At 33.5% G+C, this 25,702-nt stretch overlaps 1 long non-coding RNA gene across 1 annotated transcript in view; it reads right to left on the reverse strand.

The window, feature by feature from the left end:
* The window catches only part of LOC127709159 (uncharacterized), a 131,316-nt gene extending 114,229 nt beyond the window's left edge, over positions 1-17,087 (reverse strand). The window contains exon 1 of the long non-coding RNA XR_007985522.1: positions 17,034-17,087. This is a non-coding gene — a long non-coding RNA (uncharacterized LOC127709159). The remainder of the gene's footprint in view (positions 1-17,033) is intronic.
* Between the last annotated feature and the right edge of the window lie 8,615 nt (positions 17,088-25,702).

Genomic DNA, 25,702 nt, shown 5'->3' on the forward strand with positions numbered 1-25,702 from the left:
TGCAGTTTATTTTTTCATAATCCTCCCCTCCATACTGTGTCGAAGGGCTTGCGGAAATCTGCAAATGTGCAATAGAATCGTTTGTTTTCCCAATAAAACTCATCAAAGATAGAGGCTTATAATTGTGTACGTAAAAAGATGGATAAAGTGATATTAAGTAATGTAATACGAACAAATTATCGGTTGTAGAACCTGCTCGATTATAAGCAAACAAGGTTAACCTAGAGTTTATTATCGGATCAGACTTCGAGTGAGCTCTTAGCTCTGCAGCATATTTTTCTTGATACTGTCTTAAATGTTTGCTTAATGATTTTTATACTCTTTAGTAGTACAGTTTAAAATATTTTGATCTCAACAGATTTATCATTTTTTTATGTACTTTTCACCTTCTGAAATGTATTTCATTTTTCTTTTAATTCTTTATTTAAAAAGTCATCGTAGATACCAGGATTAAAATGTTGTACGCCAGACTGGCGTTTCTTCTACAAAAGACTCATCAGTGAAGCTCGAAATAAAAAAGATAAACATTAAACCAAAGTTTGTCATTGAATTTAGGTGGCCATAATGTATAGTTGTTCACTAAATACTGTAGTTGCGCTATTCACTATGAATGTACAAAGGTTATTAATATGACTAATTACCTGATTCTTCAACAAACTGTTAACTTCATTCAGTGAGTTGGGAGGATCATCGTTTATAACTGTTATTTAACCGTATCTGATTTCCAACGTACATGATGATTTGCCTTTGGATTTGAAGTTAAGCTTTGCTAATGATTATAAAAATAAGGAGATGTGGTATGATTGCCAACGAGACATGAAAAATATGAAACAATTCAATTGAAAAAACTACTGGCCTAATTTATAAAAAACAATTTACGAAAAACAAATATGACAGACATGAACCAACGACACCCACTGAACTACACGCTCCTGACTTGAGAGAGGCACATAAAGAATGTGGCGGGGTTAAACATGGTTGTGGTCGCTCAATCCTCCCTTAACCTTTGACAGTGGTGGAATAGCACAACATAAGAACAAACTATAGAAATCAGTTGAAAAGGGCTTAACTCATCAGATCGATACAAAGTAGAAAAACATCAAACAAAAGCAGAGACCAAACGTGACAAGGTATTTATCCATCCTTCATCCTTAACAACAAAAAAAGACAATAATAAAATTGAGAATGGAAATGGGGAATGTGTCAAAGAGACAACAACCCGATCGAAGAGCAGAAAACAGCCGAAGGCCACCAATGGGTCTTCAACACAGCGAGAAAATCCAATACCCGGAGGCGTGCTTCAGATGGTCCCTAAACAAAAATGTGTACTAGTTTAGTGATAATGGACGTCATACTAAACTCCAAAACATATAAATGAACTAAAATTAAAAATCATACAAGACTAACAAAGGCAACAGGCTCCTGACTTGGGACAAGCTCAAAAATGCGGCGGGGTTAAACATGTTTTGTGAGATCTCAACCCTCCCTCTATACCTCTAGCCAATGTAGAAAAAACAAACGCACAGCAATACGCACAGTAAAACTCAGTTTAAAAGAAGTCCAAGTCCGATGTCAGAATAGGTAACAAAAGAAACTAAGCAAAATGACAATGATACATAAATTAACAAAGGACTACTAGCAGTTACTGACATGCTAGCTCCAGACCTCAATTAAACTGATTGAAAGATTATGTCTTCATCATATGAAAATCAAGCACAATCCCTCCCGTTAGGGGTTTAGTATCATACCATCATAAAATATATGAGAAGAACATAACCCGTATCATGCCAACAACTGGTTTTTGAATAAATGTGTTTATTTCCGATGCAAAGACCCTATGAGTGAATCAATATTAAAACCAAAATATGCCATCTTTAATGACCTGACAACAGTATCGTAACTGTATCCATTCTTAATAAGTCTGTTTAAAGGTTTGGTTAGCTTTTGAGGTGAATGCCGACAATTATGTGCTTTGTAAAGAATATTACTATAAAAGACTGGATGTGAAATACCTGAACGTATAAGATGTCTGCATGTTGATTTATATTTACGAATGATGTCCTTGTACCGATGATAACATTTAGTAAATGTTTTGACTAGTTTGTGATATCGAAAACCCTGGTGTAATAATTTTTCAGTAATACATAGATTTCTTTCGTTAAAATTAAATACGTTATTACATACACGAGCGAATCGAACAAGTTGAGATATATAAAAACCATAAGATGGTGACAAGGGAACGTCAGCATCTGAAAATTGATAATTAACAATAGGAAATGAAAAATCATCTCTTTTATCATAAATTTTGGTATTAAGCTTCCCGTTAAAGATATAGATATCAAGACCCAGGAAAGGGCAGTGTTCATTGTTAGTATTATCTTTATTTAAAGTCAGTTCATCAGGATAAATCTCTTTAGTGTACACACTGAAGTCGTCATTATTGAGAGCCAATATATCTAAAAGTGATATTAATTTTTTGTATCAGATGTTGTTTCGATAGGTCTTTGCTGATTTTAGTCATAAATTGTATTCATAACAATACAGAAACAGGTCCGCAATAAGTGGTGCACAGTTAGTCCCCATGGGAACTTGATGATAAGTACAGATCTGAGAGCACTCGCAGTTTCTGACAGCTAGTTCAAAGCCAATAACAACTAATAAAAAAAATCATGTATCTAAGACTAAAATATCAATCAGTACACATCCAACATCCAATGGATTTAATGTAAAGAACTTTTAAAGTAAGATGAACTCTAATACCGTGCTAGCATTTTTTCTTAAATTGTTCGTTTAGAAATTATTAACTATTCTTCTATTTTAATAAAAGATTCGTAAGAAGAATATTTTAAGAACTCCGGCGGAACATAAGTACAACCAAGCAAGATACTTTTACCAAAGGGAAATAAATCTTTCGAAATATCAATCCATTGGACAAACCCGGAATCCGATTTTAAAACCGTAATAATTGTTATAACTGTTTTTGAAAATTATAAGGATACCACCTGATTTGTTTCTAAATTTCCTTCTGTTTTTGGAAAAATAATCATATTCTTGGGGGTATTTCTAACACAACAAAATTATCTCATGTTTTTTCTGTAAACACAAAAATGTTGCATTTTTTAAAAAATCCATGTCCGGTAATTTTGACTTTATACCACACACATTAAGATGAGTTATTTTCAGTTTATCAATGCACCTAGTAAAACTGTCCAATGCGTTGCAAATGTCCTCTCTTGAGTTTTCAATTGTATCAGATTCGGAGCGGGTTCTTTTGGGTCTTGAATGAATAGGCGAACTGTTTGCTACTTCTCTATGTTGTGAAACATTGGGAGCTAAGTGGTTTGAAATTACTCTGCCTTGGTTATCTGGATTTTGTTTGATCTTTTCGGGGTTATACAACAGACCATTGATACACTGTTTGTAACGTACAAGCCTTAATTGCTTTCCGAGACGTTTTTCAATTTTCATTATCGGGTAAAATTCGCGGCGCCAATTTCTATCTCTGGAGGGAATTATTCATTGATACCGAAAGTTCTACCTATTAGACGAAAGGTTTGTTTTAAAACGTGTTTCGATTCTATAGATGAATCGGTAAACAATCGGGCGTACTCCGTTTCTACCACGTTTACCAACTCTATGTACATCTCCGAGTGTTACCAAGTAATCTATGCCTAATTTTCTTTGTATGCATGTGTGTTTCATTGCTTCACACTCCTCGTTTAGATGATATGTTATACCATGGAAGTATTACAGTAATAAACAGATGCTTGCATGAATTAAACATATGGACATACGAGTCCCTCCGGCACAGCCGGTGTGGACACATGTATATGTCCGGCCGCAAGAGGGCCTTAACCCTCTTGCTTCCGGAGGGAAACATGTGTCCACACCGGCTGTGCAGTAGGGACACATATGTCCATATGTTTAATACTATCAAGCTTCTGTTCATTACTATATCTCTTTCAAAAAGATATGGAAGATTAAACAGTGTACCATTTTTCTTTAATTATTCTCTAATGAAATGTAATTAGGGCGTGACGTCATATATCAAATGATGTCGTAGTTTAGCATGTGACGTCACAGACGTGCAGTTGTCGTATTATCTGGCACACAAAATACGACTATATTAAGATCTATTAAAGAAGCGGCAGCAAGACGGTTAAATGGTTTCCCGCATGCTTTTATATTTTGTTTTTCCTAATTTGAATCAGCCTCAATCTTTTCGATATCAAGTTTATTTTAGTTGCATTTTTCGATCACAGTTTCGACTACGTGGCCCATTCTTTCAAAGCTTTTTTTCTATTTCATTATTATCTTGTTGAATTTCATCCATTTGTTTTAGTCGTCTGTTCCATGCGTTGGACAACCGAAGATAATTGCTATTTATATCATCATTTGTTTCGACCTTCATTTCGATTTTTGCTTTTCTGTGGTTTATAGAAAGCAAAGTATTTAGAATTTTATTCAGAACTTCTAAGTTTTGGGTTTAATATCGGTCTCCAACGTATTTCTACTCTAACTGTTTAGCGTTTTGTATCGTTTGGGTCCATTGCGAAACGTTGTTTTAAAGACGTTATCTTTGTAGTTAGCGGAGAACAATAGCCCAACAATACAGGTTGCACATTATGACGTTACCGTCATGATGACAACTTCCAGTAACCATAGTCAGCTTTTCGAAATCTCTCAAATTTGCAGTATAAATGAATTGTTCAATAAAACTATTTTTGTAATATCCACAATATCTTACTAGAAAGCTTGCAGACAAATTATTCTTTCCAACTTGGTCGGTAAACACAATTAATTCGTATTTGTAGTAGAGCGAACAAAACAGCGGCTGTCCACAGCAACGTACATCCGGGACCAATTCTATGCGTGAACGATATGCATTACATTTTGAGTAACGTCTGGAAATCTCATTCATTTTCATCAATTTCGACTCTGACATTCTTTTATTGAATTAACTCAAACTCTTAAGGATGAAATAGTTTTTCTAGATATCAGTCATAAACAAGCATTACTTTGTATAGTTGTCTGCAGTGCATTTTGACAAAATATTACATAACTCGCAATGTGATGTCTCATGCGGAAATAAGGACGTCGTCAGGATGTAATATTTTCCCTTTGTAATGAATAGCATAATTGGATATAAATTGTTCATCTACTAGGAAACATTCTCTACGTGTCCCAATTACTTTGAATACGAGTAGTACTTGAGAATGCAGAAAAAAAAACCATCTCGCGAATGAACATAGTCTTGAGATTTGACTGGTTTAATAATTTACGGTTGATATAAAGACTCTATTGTCAATTAACCAGTTACGTTTCCAAAAATGAATTGTGTTTATGAAGGCTTCTGATGTGTCATCATGTTCGATGTGGCCATGATTATGTCCAAGTGCACTATTCACCTTACTTGTACTAATTGGCCGTTTTAAGGTTGTGTTGTTCATCAGGAGGATGTTTCGCTGAAGTACGATACAACATGTTTGTGGTTTCCCCAAAATACGTTAAGTCAACTTTACAAAATTGACATTTTATAGTTTACTGTCAATACTTCGTTTAAAATATTTCCAAAGGGAAGGTTTTGGAGGCATTTGAAACGAAAATTAAGGACAATCATACCAAACATATTTCAATTATCGTGATTAATCAGTAAATTACCGAGAAAATCAATTTTATGAAAATAAAGGTACAACGTCATCGGGTCACCAATTAGTCGAGTATCACTTTGATATTCGATACTTGGTAGAACCGATCGATACTTACGTATTCGTTGACATCCTTAAATATTAGTGTCACAGATGACCATGGATATGTTCCTCTTGTCAAACCAACAATTGAGTCCTCCGTTCCTTGATTGAAGTATCATCACCATCGAATACGACTTATCACCGAATGTGTACTTGCTATAACAACATGATGGATCACATCTGTCAAATCTCTGTCTACTTCTGTTTGCCGTTTTTCTTTTGGCTATGGTTTTGCTTGTTTATCTTTGACTCTTGGTTTTAGCTGTTCCCTTGGTATCTTCCCCCTTTTTTTAAATATGACAATTCAAGTGATCTTAAAAAAAAGAATGAAAAATATTCGTAGTTATCGCCACTGATCTAATCACCTGCAGCAAAACTGTGTGCATTTATGCACCATACAGCGTTTTGAAAAGCATTACCTTTGTCAGACTTTTTGGAAATTTTAAGTTAAGATTTAGAATAAAAAGAATTTTATAAACGAAGAAACAACATTATATGCATTTGAAATATGTACTTTTCCTTATTCAAGTAACAGTTACAGACGCTTATTAACCTAAAGGTGATACTGTAAGCTTCTGATTGGACATATACTCACAAGAGTTACAACGATAACATCACAAAACCTGCAAGATTGACAGAAACAAATTAATATATACAACAATGTCTACGTTTGTGATGGTGATTAAACAAACGCCTAAACTTTATGATAGTGAACAAGTTAATTAATTATTCATTCACTACTGCATCTATAAACAATTTTTAAAGAAGACATTACGCATACTAATCCGAGGTATTTATTGTTACTTTTAAAATGCTTCTTATTCTGATTGATTAATTTGGTCAAGGTTTAACAGCTTGCGTACTTTTTTAAGACAAATTTATCAGTATGTATGATAATGAATAACTTCTTTCGATTAACTACAATTAAGTGCTTTCAATTTTTTTTATCTATCAGTTACAGGCTACTTACCATCAATAATCAAATAATAAAAAGTTTCACCATTTGTATTTATAACAGTTGTTAAGAATGATTAAGAATCGTCATTAAAAGAATATGTGTAATAAAACTCGATTTTTATAAATTTATTGTCAAAATGAATTGACAAGAAAGAAATGAAAATATTTGTGTTTAACGCCGATATAGCAACCCTTCAACAAAGTATAATAAAAAAAGACATCGTCTCAATGAGAAAAAAGAGTCAACAATAACAAACAAGTGTCACAAACAAACGACCAGCTCCCAAGAGAAATTGCACCAAACACTAACGTTTCAGAAGTTCAAAATTTTGGTATTATTCAATCAACCCCTCTATATTAGATCAGTAGAATTACAAAAAATCAAATGAAATAACACTATTCAGTTTAATCGATAGAACATAGAACATGATTAACCACAGCTTAAGTAAAACAATACTCGATGACGCTGCACCAAAGAGTATTTGCATTAAGTAAAAGAAACCTCGTAGACCTTACATGGTATCCGCTTGGACGGCTACTATTACGTTTAAAATTATTATATCGTTTGCTGTATTTCTAAGTAAAAAATTCATTATCAGTGCAGTGTATTTAAAAAAATATGTTCTGAATCAGTTTAACGATTGAATGTGATAACTAAAAATAAAGGAATCGATATTTCTGACGAGGAGCACAGTAAGTCGTTATCGGATTACCAATAAATTGACGATATATAAAATGTAAAGAAATAATTGCTGTATTTTAAAAAGTAATATAAAATCTTTACTCTTCTTTTTTTTAGAAAATCAATCATCAATAGTACAATGTAAAGTATTACCAATTTTTTATTATTTATTAATAAATAAGTTCATGGTCAACACTTGGGATTTAGAAATCATAAAAAGTTTACCGTGATATATCACAAAAGTTCGATCGCCTTACACAAATGTATGAAATACAAACAACTTTTCGTGAAATTCACGTATAATGTAAAGATATGAAAAACTGCTGCGATTAGAATGCATTGTTTATGATAAAACATTATTTACAGAAAATATAATCCTGGAATTTTAGAATAAGTTGCAAAGCACAAAGGCATTACTGTACGTACAGTAATTTATCTAATAAAGATGTCTCACGTAAATACAAAACGTATTTGTTGTGTTATTAATTTGGTGTGTTCAGAACAACAAATCTGTAATTATAATCATATATAATAAGCGTTTGTAAACGTGCAATCAAATATTCGATAAAGAATACTATTTTGACATTTATTACAGTAAAAGAACATAAACGACTGTTTGTCTTATAAAAACGAGCCGTTTGTCTAAAAATTTCCATCACTACCGTAAATGAACATCTAGGGCTATTCGATTATTATTGCAATTTCCATACTCTCAGAATATATATGCATAATTTTTGGAATCAATTGAACATAAAGTACTAGAAACGTTACCCTATTAGCACATTTTTAAGATAAAGAAAGAAATAAAGACATAACAATGATAAAAAAAAGTTGTTCCATGAAGAGAACACTGTGGTTTGATAACGTTTGTGTCACTTTGTTTGTACAGAATGTCTTGTAGTCTGAAATAAAATCGACGAGTAAGCTTCATTTATGCTCTAATTCTATTTCGATTATGCTCTAATTCTATTTCGATATTTCCAATGATGTCACACACCTATTCTAATATTTGATAGAACTGGAAGTAAATTTAAAAATTGTTAGTGAGATTATGATCAAGGATATTTATGATATAGTAACATCGTACATGTACTAGTAAAACAAATCATTATGATTTGTGACTTGCAATCAAAAATTATTAAAAAATACAACAATATTCTCATTTACACTGTCATTTGTCTAATAATTCCCAAGGCCTAGTGGTCTCGTTGTAGCGTAATCGCCTCGAGTGCAAGAGGTAGAAGGTTCGAATCCGGCCTGATTAAACCAAAGACTTGAAAATTGGTATTTTCTAATTCTACGCTAAGCACTTGGCTTTTAGGAGTAAGAGTAAAGACTTATCGGCTCATATGTCTTCCTGTGGACTGTTACTTTGTGAACTAGCATCTTAAAAACCGCATCAGCGTGTCGGTCTAGTAGGAGTAATACCATGCACCATTGTTTTCCCCTATTAGTCTTTGTTAAATTGGCACTTTTCAAAAGATTGTGCAGAATTTATCTTTGTTTCAAATACAGAAATACTTGACATAAGTAAAGTTTTATCCTGTCCAGTACTACAGACAAAATTTCACATAACATTTCATAGCATATAAGATAATAACCATCACTGGAAGTTAACCAATCAAATTTCACCCTTTTTTCCCCTGTTTACAAGCTTGAGTAACCATGTAACATCAAGTTTCCAAAATATTTTATAGAAACACCAAATAAAAAAAGAATTGTACAATGAAACACCTAAGATATATGTTTATGACTCAGATTTGTTTTACTTCAATGAAATGTATAATTAATTTCATACATCTGTCAAATTCAAGGGAATATTTTTTTCGATCCTTTTTCGTATGAAACCGGATGTCAGTGACGTACTATGATTTGGTGGTATTACATCTAGTACAAAGTAGGGTTTATATTCATGTTCTCGTCTTGTAATGCACTGAGAGTAAAACAGCTATACTTCATCTCATCACAGCTGATGAGCGCATTCGTGTCACGTTTTGATGCTTTTATTACGAATAAAGATATTGTGATTCGTGCTGTATGAAAAATTCAGACAGGAAAAATTCTCCCCAATCGCTATATCATACATGTAAGAAAAATGTGCAAATACAATTTCGCTGTTTGTCCTTTAAATTTCGAAAAGACAACGTCACAGGTATAAAAATACTGTTTTATGAAATCGAAATTTTTATGGACAAAATCGATATTTTTACTCTAAACTTGTGTATTGTCTCAATCAGTTTCTGAAACTATTAAAATTGAATCACATGTAGCTACATGTAATATATATAACAAAAGTCTCTATAAGTAATGGACTTCCGATAACAGTAACGTACAAGTTTATCTCAGTCGTAAAATAATAACAAATGTATCATTCTTTAAATTATATATCTTCTGTAAATAACACAGGAACACAATTTCATTATCATTAGGAAATGTCTCGTTCCGTCACATTTGTTATTTTATTAAATACTAAGCCGTCTTGCAAATGTCTTTTTCTATGAAACACAATTTGCATATATGATAGGGTTTGAATTGACACGTGCCCGTACACAACACAATTAAGAATAAAGTAGATGAAATATTTGGCTTTACATACTGTCTCATTAGACTTCAAAAATAAATTTTACTATCCGTTAATGTGTACGACAGAGCTTATGTTTTTCCTCTATATTAGTTAAAGTGTAAATAGAATTTGAGAAACATTCGTACATTTCTTATGAAGTGAGACCGATAATTCAGTTTATTTGTGACAAATATTCGAATGTTTGACATTTTCAAAAAATCTGATCAAATTATGACATTACGAAGTTCGTTTGGTAACCTTATAACAGTGCATCTTTTTTTTTTAGATCTATAGCTGTTGAAACTCCAAGTTAGCAAATTATCATTGTTTTTGGTTCGTTCGTCGGTCAATCCGTCCTCCTACCACACGTACAAAATATTCATCGAATCGTTCATCATTTGTCAGTACCTAATGACATTATGCACTTCTTGTCTTATTTTTGGATTCGACTGAAGTGTTTAGTAGAGCATGTACCATATCTGCAAAGACGACAAATTGGTTAGACAACTTCTGGTAAATAACTAAGTTGATTCCCATTTAACATTAGAATAATCGTTATTAAAAAAATGTTGATAAGATATATCATGTAACTACACACCATGCAATAGAGGATTGGACATTGAATCTTATTCAACCCTTAAACATTACAAAACATTATATAATTTGGTTCACGAATTTGAATTTTGTGAACGGAGTTACACTTACCTGATAGGTTTACATAATTGGATATTCTTTCCGGTATTTGGTCATATCTCGCTCAAGCGTTTAGCTTATCTTTTAAAAATCATCTACATCTATATCAGTTAAACGCTTGGAACCTCAGTTTTATCCGGCGAAAATCCAGCTGAATTCACCAAAAGAAATTACCGAGGGGAGGAGGTGGGTAGTATATCAGGTAAGTGTAACTCCGTTCACAAAATTCAAATTTGTGAACCAAATTATATAATTTTATATTCACTTACCTGATATGTTTACATAATTGGATATATCCAGAATTCAGAGCAGTTCTTAGTTCTGTTGTTGGTAGTAATTTCTTGTTCAATTTATATATATTCACTGTACATTATTAAAACAATAAAATCATTCCTCCTCTTCTTCATGTAAACTATCATCCTTTATTTACACTAATATTAAAATGAATATTCTGTAGTTCGATCATTCATACACTTTTTAGTCTTTTATTCATCATTTAAAATTCCATAGCATCTCGTCGGAAATGAGGATTTCAGTATATATTCATAAATGTACAATATTTTTTAATGTTTATTTTTATATATTTTTTCTTTCTTTTTTCTTATTAAACAATTAAGATAAAGCGCTCGGTTCTAGGTTTTTCAAATAAAATTTCGTAAAAGTAGACTCTCTACTCCAGTCTGCTGCCTCCATGATATATTTCATAGACGGCCCCTTAAACAGGGCCCATGTCATTATATGCTAATTGAATAGTTTGAACAATCCAATTCGAAATCGTCTGGCTAGAAACGGGGTTATGCGGACTATTTACACTTCAAAACAATTTGCTATTACTTCTGTCACAATTACGGAAATTATCTGTCATTTTCAAATAATAACACAATGACCACTTCGAATTCAATATTTTGTTGTCCTTAAAACTTGGAACAAATATTTTGGAACCAATATGTCCAGGACGATCCTGTTTTGAAAGACCTTCTCTTATGAAAAAAAAACACCAGTACTATGTACATTAATATTACCATCTCCTATTCTTAATGCTTGAAGATCACTACAGCGTCTGAAAGTAGTAATAGCAAATAAGAAAATAGTTTTCCAAGTACCATATTTTAAAGCACTGTTTTTCATTGGTTCAAACGGACGTTTTTGTAACTGTCTAAAACTTTCAGAAGATCCCATTCTGGTAGAAGTTTAATTTTAGGGGGTCTTGAATTGAATACACCTTTTAAAAGTCTTATTATGTATGGATGTTGGCCTACAGGAATTTTTTCTATAGGTGGTAAGACTGTAGATAACATGGACTATATCCAGCTGTTGTTCTATATTAAGGTCCACTAGTAAACAGACCTGTCAAAAATCTGCTACCTCTGTCAAAGAGGTAGTATAGGGATCAATTTCCCTTTCATTACACCAGCTACAGAATTTTTTGAATTAGCCAGAGTAATCTTTTTGAGTTCCTGCTCTCCATGAGGCAGATAATAATTGTCTAGTATCTTTAGAAAAGCCTCTCTTTTTAAAGACTGTTGATAAAGGCCATACAGTTAGATTGAATATTTCTGAATTGGGATGATAAATCCTTGATTCTGGCTGGTGTAAAAGATTGCTTTGAATTGGAATTTTTAAAGGGTAATCTACTAATAATTTTAACAGGTCTGGGTACCATGGTCTTTTTGGCCAATGTGGCGCTATTAGAATTTGACACCTGTACTGGGACATGTGTTGTAAAATTTTTGGAATAAGGCATATTGGAGGATATGCATATCCGAACAGATTCTGCCGTGGAATTGCGTCTAGAACATAAGCTTGATTGTGAGGAAACCACGTGCAAAAACTTTGAGTTTGTTTGTAGTGGATTGATGCAAACATACCTATTGTTGGTGATCCTAGCTTTAGGAATATTTTTTCACTATAGATTTTTCTAGTGTCTATTCTGTGTGTTTTATTTTGTTTCTCGACAATAAATCCGCTAGAATGTTTGCTTTGCCCGCAATGTGGGCTGCTTTCAATTGAATCTGATGATTGATTGCCAAATTCCATAGTTCCCAAGTTTTAAGACAAAGAATTATTGACTTGGTCCCCCCTTAAAGATTGATGTATTGTACCACTGTTGAGTTGTCGCAACGTATTAGTACATTCTTCCCTTTCAGTTGGGATAAGAAGTGTTTTATTGTTCTTATCACTGCTACCATTTCTAAGCAGTTGATATGAAGTTTTTTCTCTGAAATGTTCCAGGTTCCTTGTGCTATCTGAGTCCACATGTGACCTCCCCAACCCACTGATGTCGAAGTATCCGTTGTCATGGTTGCATGGGTTTCCCAATGTTTCAAAGATCTGCCCTTTGTTATGTTGGTTAGATTTAACTACCATTTTAGATGGCTTTTTAGATGTGCAGTAATTAGAACTTTGAATTCCAGATTCTGAGAAACTGGTTTGCAAAATTTTAACAGATGTATTTGAACAGGTCTCATGTGTAATCTGGCATTGGGAATTATCTCTTAGCAGAATGACATTATCCCTAAAAGTTGAAGAAAATCCCTGGCTATTAATTGATCTTGAAGGATCATTGTCTGGGCTGAAGTTATTAATTTGGATGTTCTCTCCACTGTTTGCAAAACGATCCCCAGATCCAAATGAAACATTGCCCCTAAGTATGTTGTTTGTTACAATGGATCCAAAGTGGACTTTTTTAAGTTTATTATGAATCCTAGTTTGACAAGGAGATTGAGTACTAACTTTGATCTAATATTATTTGACTTTTTTCCTGATTCAGAAGAAACCAGACGTCTAGATAGACTATCAGTCTTATGCTCCTTGACCTTAAATGGGAAGCTACTACTGCAACAACTTTTGTAAAAATTCTTTGCGCCGAGGTTGAAATGAAAGGTAGTGCATTGAACTGAAGAGCTCTTACGTTTTTTAGACAAAACCTCAGATATTTCTTGTGTGTTTTGTAAATTGGACATGTAAATACGCGTCCTTTAAGTCTAGACTGATTCCCCAATCTCCTTGTTTTACCAGATTGAGAACCGTAGAAAGTGAATCCATTTTGAAATGTTGTTTTCGGAGATACTTGTTGAGGGGTTTTAAATTTATCACTGGTCTCATGTCCCCTGTTTTCTTGGGGACAAGAAAAAATGTGATGTAAAAACTATTTTCTATTTCGTTCAGAGGTACATATTCTACAGCTTTTTTTTGTACTAGCTCTTTTATTTCTGTATCTAAAATGTCTAGATTTTTTGCAGATACTCAGGTGTATTTTATTCCTGTGTTCTTTGTGATCTCTAAGAATTCCAGTTTGTAACCCTCTTTGATTACAGAAAGTACCCATTGATCGCCTGTTATTTGTTCCCATTTTTTCAGAAAAAAAATTAGACGTCCCCCAACAGGTATCTCCGGATGACAAGCCATGATATTGCTTACCTTTAAATAGTCATTTTCTTTGTTGGTTTTGTCCCTGTTTGCCCCCATGAGGGACAAAATAAGTTCCTGTTTTCTCAAACTTATTGTCACTCTTGTCAGGTCTTGTAACAGTACTTGGAGTTGATTTAAAACTGTTCTGATCAACATTTGGTTTCACACGTTTTGCTAGCCAATCATTAGAAGTAATATTTTTCCTTTTCCCCAGAAAAGACCCAGGTTTATTTCCAATATGTAACTCAGGAAGCAATTCCTTAAGTTGTTTATCTTTTTCTATCCTATTTTTCAATGTTTGTTCAAACTTTTCACCTAACACTCCACTGCTTGAAAGTGGAAAAGAAATTAACGTATTTTTGAGTTCTTTAATATCATTTAACCCAGTATCTTCCATTACTAGTTTTCTTCTAATAAGGTGATGAAAAGCACCTGCTCTTGCAACCTGATCAACACTTTTCGTTGACATAGCAAATATATCACGAACTTGTTGTACTGCTCCATCCATATTCACTTCTTTGTCTAATAGAGTTTCAAAGAGCGTACCTAAAGCCTGCTGAATATAAGACGATGAAACAATACCCATTTTTGCAGCAGATTGTCCTTGATATGCCAATTTCTCTACTGATTTCAAATAAGGTGAATATAGAGTCTTTTTCTTACTAGATACTGAAAAGGCTTTTGAATCATGTTTTTTAACCAACAAGTCTGATGTAAAACTATCAAGACTAGGTATATCTAAGTGTTTCTCAGAACTTTCATGAATTGGAAAAAAACACTTGTATTGTTCATTATATGCAGTTATCTTTTCTGGGTTTTCACAATGCCATGATTCAGAAAGAATCTCAATTTGACCCTTGTCTAAAACAAGGCCAACTGACGTAGAAACTGATTTAGTTTTGGCGTCGTCGCCAAATAACTGTTTGAGATTGTCAATACCAGAGTCTTTTTCCTCGGTTTCTTGACACTTTAAATATTTACTGAATCTAGCTACCGTATTATGGTTTTCAGTGTCACTTCTCATTGCAGTCCCATCTTCTTCATCTGAGAATAACCCAATATTAAGTCTCTCTGAACGACCCGGGGCCAAAGACATAACATCTTCATGTAAATTTTCCTCTGCATCATTATCTGTAGGAAAATTTATATCAGGAGTTTGTGTTTCTTGTAAAGGTCTGCGCACTCCCGAAGAGCCGCTATCCTGTTGATTACATGTAGACACATTTTGAACCTGCTCACCCGAAGTGCCAGGGTTTTGTCTAGTTTCTATAAAATTACATATTTTATCTAACCTTGAATCAAATTGGGCAAACCTGCTTTCCCATTTCTGTTCTAAAGCGTCTAGCTGGTCGTCTTTTTTTCTTAGTAGACAGCATTTGCTCTTCTTAGACGAAGAAGAAGAACAAATACGTGCAGCCATCTTTGTCGTTTCGTTCGCGTCAGTTGACAAACTGGGACGCTCCTGCAAACGTCGTCTTCGCTATTCGAACCGTTCATAGCGGCTTCTGCCATCATGCAAAAAATTTATGACTACTATATCATAAACTAAACAAATTCAATGTATTTTCTCAGAGCGAAAACACGACCGGCTGGATTTTCGCCGGAAAGAAGACTGAGGTTCCAAGCGCTTAACTGGTATAGATGTAATTGATTATAAAAGATCAGATAAGCGCTTGAGCGAGATATGACCAAATACCGGAAAGAATATCCAATTATGTTAACCTATCAGGTAAGTGTAACGTAGTGAATATAAAATGTGTAAACCATTCGTCATGTAAATTTGCTAACAATAAGACTTGACCAAAGAACATTTTGAAATTAAAACAATTTTTTAAGGACAACTAATGGACAAGACTGTTACCGGTAGAAACAACAGACTTTGAAAAATTAAAACGTACAACATTAAAAACAAAGGCAAGAGCAATACGAACCTCTTGTCAACAAGACTACGGTTGATCGTAGGTGGTGCGTAAGGGTAATCAGAACCTGATCAAAAAGGTGACACCCGACATGATGAGTACAAATCCAGTGGTGTCACAATTGGGATTTTGGTAACGACAATAGGAATATATATCCGTGATCACCTGTGACAAAGATATTCAATAACAGTCACTCAACTCGCAATGGCGTCCGTAAATCTTTCGAAGGGGTTACATGGAACCCTAGGTTCGATAGCTTCCTCGTAAGCATTAACCATGAAAGATATGATAAGAAACGCAAGCTCTGGAATATCGTATCAACTGGAAGATATATACTCCATATGCAAGCGCTGCTGTAATATTTCAACGTAGAAATGGAAAGTTCACAATTGGGAAGTTGAAATTATCCCTTTTGTCGTAAAATTTTGTTCTCAACCAAACTTAATTGTCAAGTCAAGACTCAACTGTTCATGCGGTATCCTTTATTTTAAGTTCGATGAGAAACATGTGTTCATTTTTTTCTAAAATATTTCAAATTATGATATTAAACTTACCTGTATTCGTTATTTTATTTAACGCCATTTTCACCAAGGTTATAGTTGTCTTTTTGACATTGTTTAACATCTCCCCCTTTTTTATTTAAAATTGTATTTATATTGTGTCATAGATCAAATTTATTCGTTCAGTATATGTTTACTTGTATTCGTTAATATATCTTTTGATTGAGTTAAGCCATTTCAATTGTTGTTTTATAGTGTGTCTTTCTATGTTGTAATGTTGCATTACTATTTCAGGTTAGGGTGAATGTTGGCGCCTTTTAAAACGTTTAAACCCGCTGCAATTGTTTGCAGATGTCCTAAGTCAAGAACCTGTTGGTCAGTGGTTGTCGTTTGTTGTTGTGGTTCATACGTGTTTCTCATTTTTCTATTTAGATTAGACCGTTGGTTATCCTGATTGAATTGTTTTACACTAGTCATTTTTGGGCCCTTTATAGCGTGCTGTTCGGTGTGAGCCAAGACTCCGTGTTGAAGGTCGTACTTTTACCTTTAATTGTTAACTTTTTACACATTGTGACTTGGATGGAGAGTTGTCTCATTGGCACTCATACCACACCTTCTTATTTCTATCAACAATAAAAAAAAGTGCAAAAATATAAATGAAACTACTCAACAGCTGGAAGATCAATTAGCACAATGCAGAGCAAGACTAGTCATAATGGAAGATACCAATAGAGACTATAGAAATACAATCAATCTACTTAGGATGCAAACAGAAGAAAGCACCATTGACAAAGGTAATTTAAAATCCTATCAACCAAATTGTAACTGTAGCAACAACTCGCAGGAGCAGACTATAAACAAAGTAGATATGATGCTGAACAACTTCAGGCTAGAACTGGAAAATAGAGACCTAAGAATTAAACATCAAATGGAAATGAATGAATTAAGAAATAATCTGCAAATAATGGAACTACAGAAAGAACTAAGAATGTGGCAAAGACCAGGAAGTCATGAATATTATCCTTATAACCAGAATATGGATAATACTAGGAACACAAACCAACACCAAATGAGTGATCAGCATACTGGCGTACAGCTAACAAATCAGCAATCCAGGATTCCTAATCAAGCCAATCCACTATTCATGAATCATTTGGCACCTCCACACTATAGCCAGATACCAACAGAGCAGAGCAGAATAAATCATGGCCATATACAAGCGCCAATGTACCACAATAGCAGAATACAGGCTATACCTGCAAATGGCCAAAGCAGCCACTATTACACTGGCTATAGAGGTATACCAACTGGCAGTATCAACACTAACATGATACAAAATGCACATTTATACAGACAGCAATATAGGATAGCTCCACAACCTTTACCACAAAAGAAGATGGGAATAGAAAGAAACCAAATCATTTTTTAGGCAGCGGCCGATCAAACAAGATAAAAGGGAGGATATCATTATAGGTACACTCAATGTACAAAATGTGAAGTCAAACGCTCTCTATATCAAAAACTTGTTAAGGGATGTACAGGTGTTATGCATTCAAGAACACTGGCTCTTCAATGCGGAAAAGAAAATCATAGCTGAAGTTGCTGAAAATAGCGGATACATAGCTAAAAGCGTTGATGATAATGACGACCCTGATTTCAACGTATCATTGAAAAGAGGATATGGTGGAGTAGCCATAATCTGGAAAAAAAGAAATTAATGAAAATATAAAGGAACTGATAGACGGTGGAAATAGAATACAAGCCATACATATTCAACAAGGAGACAAACCAATATGTCTTATAAATGTATATATGCCATCAGATAACAAAAATGCAGATATCGAATACAGAGACACTTTGGCTCAAATTGATGAAATGATAGAGAAATATAAAGATACACACGAAATTATAGTATGTGGAGACATGAACGGGTCACTCCATAGAAGCTCTACACCTCATGATAAAATTCTACAAACTTTCTGCAAGGAAAAATGTATCGGAAATACTGAGAAATGCCCATTAAAAGAAACATTTTATCACCAGAATGGTAAATCGAAAGGACAAATTGATTACTTCCTCTACAAAAGTAACTCGGAAATAATAAATAAAATCAGACAAATAGATGTCCTTGATACTGACCTAGAGAATACCTCGGACCATGTACCTGTTATTCTGACACTGAATAGCCAACTGAAAAAAGTAAGGGAAAAAGCAACAACTATCATAGCAAAACCTAAATGGACTGACTGTGACCATCAAATTTATAAGGAAATCATCAATAAAGACCTACCAAACCTCATGCAAAAATCAAAAGGAATCATTGAGCAGGATATAAGAAATCTAGAAAAATTGCTACATAGAGCCGGAGAAGCGGCAATCCCAAAGTATAGAAGAAAAATCAAAATCAAATCAAAGGGAAAGGCGATCTGGAATGAACAAATAGAAAAGGCATCAAAGCAATCAAAATATGCATATAAAGTATGGAGGCAACATGGAGCACCACAAGAAAGAAGTAACGAGCTCAAAATCAAAATGACAGCTGCAAAAAGAATACTTCGAAAAGCACAAAGACAAGCTTATGCCTCTCAGAGAGAATCAACAGCGGGAAAAATTATGAAAGCTTCAAATGCAGACACAAAACTTTTTTACAAGCTTATTAACATGCAAAGAAAAACACCACTTACTAACACCAAGATACTGAAACTTAATGAAAAGACTGCAGAAGATGGACCAAGCATAATGAACATTTGGCAAGAACATTTCCAACAACTAGCTACGTCAACATTAGAAGAAAATTTTGACACTGAAAAGCTAGAGCTTGTAGAAATACAAAACAATATAATAGAATCCATAGAAAGGGAAAAAGGTCAAGGCATTGATCATGTCAATGTAAAGGAGGTTAATAAAGCTACAGAAAATCTTAAAGCAGGAAAAGCACCGGATGAGGATGGAATTTCGGCAGAACACTACAAATATGGGATGGATGAGTTAACTCCCTTTATAGTACATTTGCTAAATTTAATTTTAACATATCTGGATGTACCAATCTTCCTAAAGACAGGGATTCTTACACCAATCCTAAAGAAAGAAAAAGACAAAACATTACCATCTAGCTATAGAGGAATAACTGTGACTAAAACCTTTGCAAAAATATTACAAAGTATACTGAAGGATAGAGTTGACTCTGTATTTAATAACATACAAAACTCCTTGCAAAGAGGCTTTACAGAAGGAGTGTCATCACTATGTGCAGCTTTCCTCACATCAGAAGCAATCGAAGAAAGTAAGAAATTCAAGATACTGATGATTTTAATAACTCTTGATGCAGAAAAAGCATTTGACAAACTAAACCATGAAATACTATTCAACAAGTTGTACCATTATGGAATAAAAGGAAGACTCTGGATACTACTGAGAAACTTGTATAAAGGCATGATCATTAAGGTTAAATGGGAAGGTCAATGTACAGAAGATGTAATGGTGTTACAAGGAATTCAACAAGGTGCAAAACTATCTACAACGCTATATAAATGCTACAACAACGTCATACTGGATAGCATTTTAAAAAGTGGACTTGGAGCATGTATTGGTGATATACAAGTCCCTGCACCCACATGTGCCGATGACATTGCTGTCCTGGCAAATAGTACTGCAGACGCACAAGGAATATTAGACATAGTACAGCACCATACAAGCAGAGATCTAGTTAAAATCAATCCAACTAAATCTGAAGCTGTTTTATATAATGCAAAAGGCTCAAACATAACAACACTGCAATTCGAAGACGATGACATCAATATAACCAATGAAACCAAGCATCTAGGTATCAAAAGAAACGAGCAAAACCGGGCAAATATCTCTGAAAGAATAAGAACCGGCAGGGCAACAATATACAGCCGGTATACGGAGCTGGTTTACATGTCAGAAGGGGATTCTCACCCATGGTCGCATACAAGCTATGGAGAACATATGCAGTACCAAGAAGCATCTACGGACTTGAGGTGATGAACTTACTTGCAAAAGAAAAGGATATGCTAGAACTGGCAGAGATAAAAATCCTTCAAGGGCTTCCAAATAATACAGCAAATACGGCTGTCTATACCCTGGTAGGAGCAGAACCTATTGCCATCACATTAGACAAAAATCTACTTACCTTCTTCATGAATATTGTTCGAAATTCAGGAACCATAGAATGTGAAATTCTGCGTCGACAAATAGCATTCTCAGACCAAAGAGGAAAAGACTTTATCAACAGAGTGGAAAAACTCTATCAAAATACAATTTGAAATCTAGTAGTTACTACATAGAAAAACCACTTAAGAAAATCGAATGGAAAAGACTAGTAGGAATAAAGATCAAGGAATACTGAAAAAATGAATGTCATTATGAAAAAATGGAAAAAACATCACTTAAATACATAGAGATACAGAACAATCCATTAAATGAAGCACACAATATATGGAAAAGCGTAAAAAACAATAGTAAAGATGTAAAGGCAGGAGAAATAAAAGCAAAAATAAGTACTCAAACGTACATATTACAAGCCAAAAGAGCTAAGTTCGATCCGAAAGTTAACCCGATATGTACAATCTGTGAACAGGAAAATGAAGATCTAGAACATTTTATTCTACGCTGCAAAGAATTGGAGCAAATAAGATCTAAATATTGCTCAAAAATCGAACAGACAATGGATGACATTGATACCTCAACATACAAGAAGATCATACAAGAAGGGAATTTACTGCAGCTCATTATGGACTGTACTAGCAAGGACATAAACTGTTACTCAACTGTGTATAAAAACATTGAAACTCTGGCTAGAAATATGTGCTACGAGATGCACATGCTGCGCACAAAAAGGATAAAAAAAACTTGAACACAAGTACAGTATAAGTATAAGTAAACTTTTTTAAAATAAAATAGTTCCCTCCTTTACCGTCTGACTATTTTATGACTTATTAGACCCTAAATTAAATAAAAATTTTTGCAAAGATTTAAGATATCCAGTTACCTTTAAAGAATAATGATAAGATCCGAAAAAGGGAAATTTAAACTGTGAAGGAAAACTTATGTATATATGATGAATTGTTCTAAACCCCATCCCTTTTACATAAGCCTTATAAAATAACCTTCTCATTATAAATTCTGATGTACGTATAGCACCTTTAACTAACAATTATAAGAAAGTTTAATTTAAGACCACTTAAGTTCTAAATTCTTATTTGTAAATATATCCAGTTCTTACTTAACTTATTCTTACACCTCAGCACATTATGAATATTATTTTTAAAATTTTATGATTATTTAGTAATTATTATTGCCTAAATTCAGTCATCTGTACATAATTAAATGTTTCTTTATGTTCTAAGGTGTATATAGTTGCTACAATTATACCTTATGGGTAGTGCTCCACAATTAATGGAGGAATATACAAGAAACTGAACTGCTATCCTATATTTTATTGCTTTGTTGGTTTAATAATTAAAACGACGTTTTCCGATAGCTTGATTTGAAGAAAAATACTTTCTCACTCTATAATATCCATAATTTTTTTTTTATTATTTTTATTAAATTCTGCAACTGCTGCGACACCTGCTGAATCTAAGGATATTGCAAACTTTATTTCCACATCTGTACCTAGTGCTGATATGTATAGCATTCTAATTGAAAACTGGCAACCACTTATCATAGTTTTTTTCCTTTCCTAAACGAGATTTACGGGTTTAAAAGATGCTTCAAATATGCGTGGTTGCACTATTACCCATGGATTGTCTATTTAACTTCACCGACCGAATTTACTGCAAATTTTGCGTTTTGTTCGCTACTGACCACAATCTCGGACACAGAATTTGGTAAAGGTAAATGGTGAATGTAAATTTCACGGAAACACAGAATACCACCAAACAACCTTATTAAGAGAATTACAAGACTTTCAGCTCTTTCAAACTCTTAAAAACCTATTTGCGATCAACCATGACAAGCGAGAGACTCAATGGCCTTGCTTTAATGCATATTCATATCAGCACGGAAATTGTCAAAAGTGCAGTGATCGATCAGTATGCTAGAGCCTATAACATCAGGATGAAATTATCAACAATAGACTTTTTAGGATAACTTTGTATATTCAATGTTTGCCAATTTTCATTTATTGAAGTATTTTTATCTGGAATTAAATAATTAAACTAATCTAAAAATTCAATTTTGAGTAACCATATGACGGATGAACAAAAAGTGTGCCAATTATTGAAAACATAAGGTTTGGTTAACAATTAAGAAAACTTCTATAATGTTCAAAAATGCTTCTAAAAAAACCCCCCGCTTTAAGCTTCTATTTAACTTATTCACATTTTTTCTAGGCTAGGGATAGAAACATATATTATACAAACACGTGTCTATTGTTGTCATCCGCATGCTTAATTGAAGATATCTTTGTTTTTGTTTTGTTGTCGTTCCGTTCTTTAAAATTGACATATAAAAAATACTTCAAGAATTTCTGGCGCACAAGTTAATTAAACTGGTCAGGATATAAATGTGTCTAAACAATAATTGATGAAAGATATACATAATCTGTCATAACTAAATGGATATTTTTAGAGTCCTTAGGCAAGCATCCGTAAATAACTAGCTGGTATCCGTAAATAACTCGTCACAACTCGCATCAACTCTGAGACATTCGTAATGATCCGTGAAAGGAGAGGCAATATTTTTACATGTAAAAAATGTTCTTATGATTGTGCACGGATTGATTTTTTCTGTAAATAACACGTAACAATCGTTTAAAGTTTAGTAAACCGCTGAAAATAACACGTAACCATCCGTAAACTGCTCTCAAGAATCCTTAAATGAACATTTTTTTTTAAGATTTGTTCACGGAATATTACGAGTGCTTACGTCACTACTAAATTAATTTTAGTCTGAAACGGTCAGTTTGATCTTAGCATCATCTGAAAAGTCTGAACAATAAATTATTCATTCATGTTCAGTTTTTCAGTAATTTTTTTTCAGACTTAACCACTGCGGTAATTCAGTATTGTTCAGACAATTCGCTTGCAGGCAATTCAGTGCTGTTCAGTAGTATCTTTAAAATACTATTCAGTTTGTTGTTGATGTAAATAATAACTACTGAAAAGTCTGGACATAGACTTAACAGTTCTAAATTGACCGCAAGCAAATTGTCTGAACAGTACTGCATTTACCGCAATGGATAAGTCTGAAAATAACTGAAAGCATATTGTTCAGTCTTAAAAGAATCGTGAAAATCAAATTAACCGTTTCAGATCAAATTGGTTTACTAACGCGTGTTGTTTACGATTTCATTCGGGTCGTGTTACGATGGCTTTACGTATTGTAACTAGTTATTACGAGCACTTCACTTGTAGTTACGAGAATTTTGCAAATAGCTATGCATACTTTACGTATTGTTTACGATTTTGGAAAGTTATTAAAGCTGCAAAATCGTAACTTTTCGTAACAACACGTAAAAAGGTCGTAACTAACACGTTAAAGCTTCTATGAAAAGAAACGTTCCGTAATATACTCGTAACAATCCTTAAAGAACTCGTAAAATGCCCGTTAGTTGCTCGCAGTTATCTGTGACAACTCATATTAAATCGTGGAATTTCGCCGTAATTACATCGTAATAACTCGTAATAAACCATAAATAGTTCATAATAACTCGTAACAACTCTTAAATCGGTCGTAAAAATGGCCAAATCGTAAGGAATTCGTGAATTTGTGTGATTTGTTAGGGCTCGCAAGAATAATTCGTTCAAATGCCTCATAAGCCATAATAGAATTACGAAAAAAATAAATATATTATTCTTTAAATTAGATATCTATTGAAAACTAACACTACGGAATCCAGTTTTAATAGCATGAGCGAATGTCTCTTCTCGTCACATTTGTTTTGTTTGATTAAATTTTATTAAGTCTTAAAACTTCTTTTTTATTTGAAATCATGAAAGTTTACATACAAGACACATATTGAATTGATACGTACCAAAACACCGCAACCCAATTAAGAATAAAGTTGCTGAAATATTTAAGTGTTGACTAACCTTTATATACTGTCACATTAAACTTAATAAATATTAAATTTTATTATCTGTTGATTTGTACGATAAAGCTGCTGTTTTTTCGTCCTATTCAGTAAAGGCGTAAATTGCATTTAGAAACAACATTCTCCTACATTTCATATCAAGTGTGACGGATAAGGACTTTTATTTCCTCTTTGTAAGTGTAACGTATTTACTAGGTTGTTGGCATTCTCAAAACGAAAATCAATTTAAAACACATCACGAAACTACCATCACTGGTCTTGATTCCTACCTCCTTTGTAAGACATATATATATACTACTTAAATAACGAGGTCCAATTTGTTAGCCGATATGACGTAAAAACGACGAATCAAAGAATTTAACTTTATATATAACTAATATAGGACAATGGTTTTGATTAAAAGTTTCACCATTCCATACCCTTTTGTTTTCCACATAATTAATACTACCAATAATAACAAGTTCCGGGTCGAATCCGATACCGATACCAATAGTACCTTTTACCTTTTACCTAATCTGTACGTCCAGCCTCTGTCAGGTGCACCACTAAACGGTGTATTTGTGATTTGCTATATACACGGGTCATTAGACTTGCTACAATTCCCTTTCTATATTTCTTTCTTATTTATTTATATGTTTACTGAAAACTGCCAGTAAACTGATTGCCCTTTCCAGATGTCAGTATAATGGAAATACTTAGTTATAGCGGTAAAATTGTTAAAGGGGCAAAATTGAAAAAAAAAGAAAATTAAGAAGGGACATGTAGCAAGTCTAACGGGTCATCATCACATCTGAACTTCGCCACTATACAGGGAATGACGCAACTAAATTCAATCATTGACCCAAAAATGTGGGGGGGGGGGAGGGGGGGGGTATCAAACGGAAAAATAAGGATTATATCAATAAACATGAAAAAGGTTATGTTTTTCGAAACTGCAGCTCCTTTTTAACTGGTTAAGTGTGTTTCAATGTAATATTGGAAGTAACTTTATTACAAAACGCCATTGTGTACCTTTTTTGTTCAAAGTTCATTGGATTTATTTATTTGGTTTTGCACTTGATAACATGGGCGTAACCATATCTCCAAAAATAAGACATGGCAGTTGGCATTTTGTATCCATAGAACTACTTCTTAATTATAATTAGATTTCATACACGTGAAAAGGATA

The sequence above is a fragment of the Mytilus californianus genome, unplaced genomic scaffold (assembly GCF_021869535.1).
Source record: "Mytilus californianus isolate M0D057914Y unplaced genomic scaffold, xbMytCali1.0.p SCAF_7, whole genome shotgun sequence".
NCBI classification, from domain to species: Eukaryota; Metazoa; Mollusca; class Bivalvia; order Mytilida; family Mytilidae; genus Mytilus; species Mytilus californianus.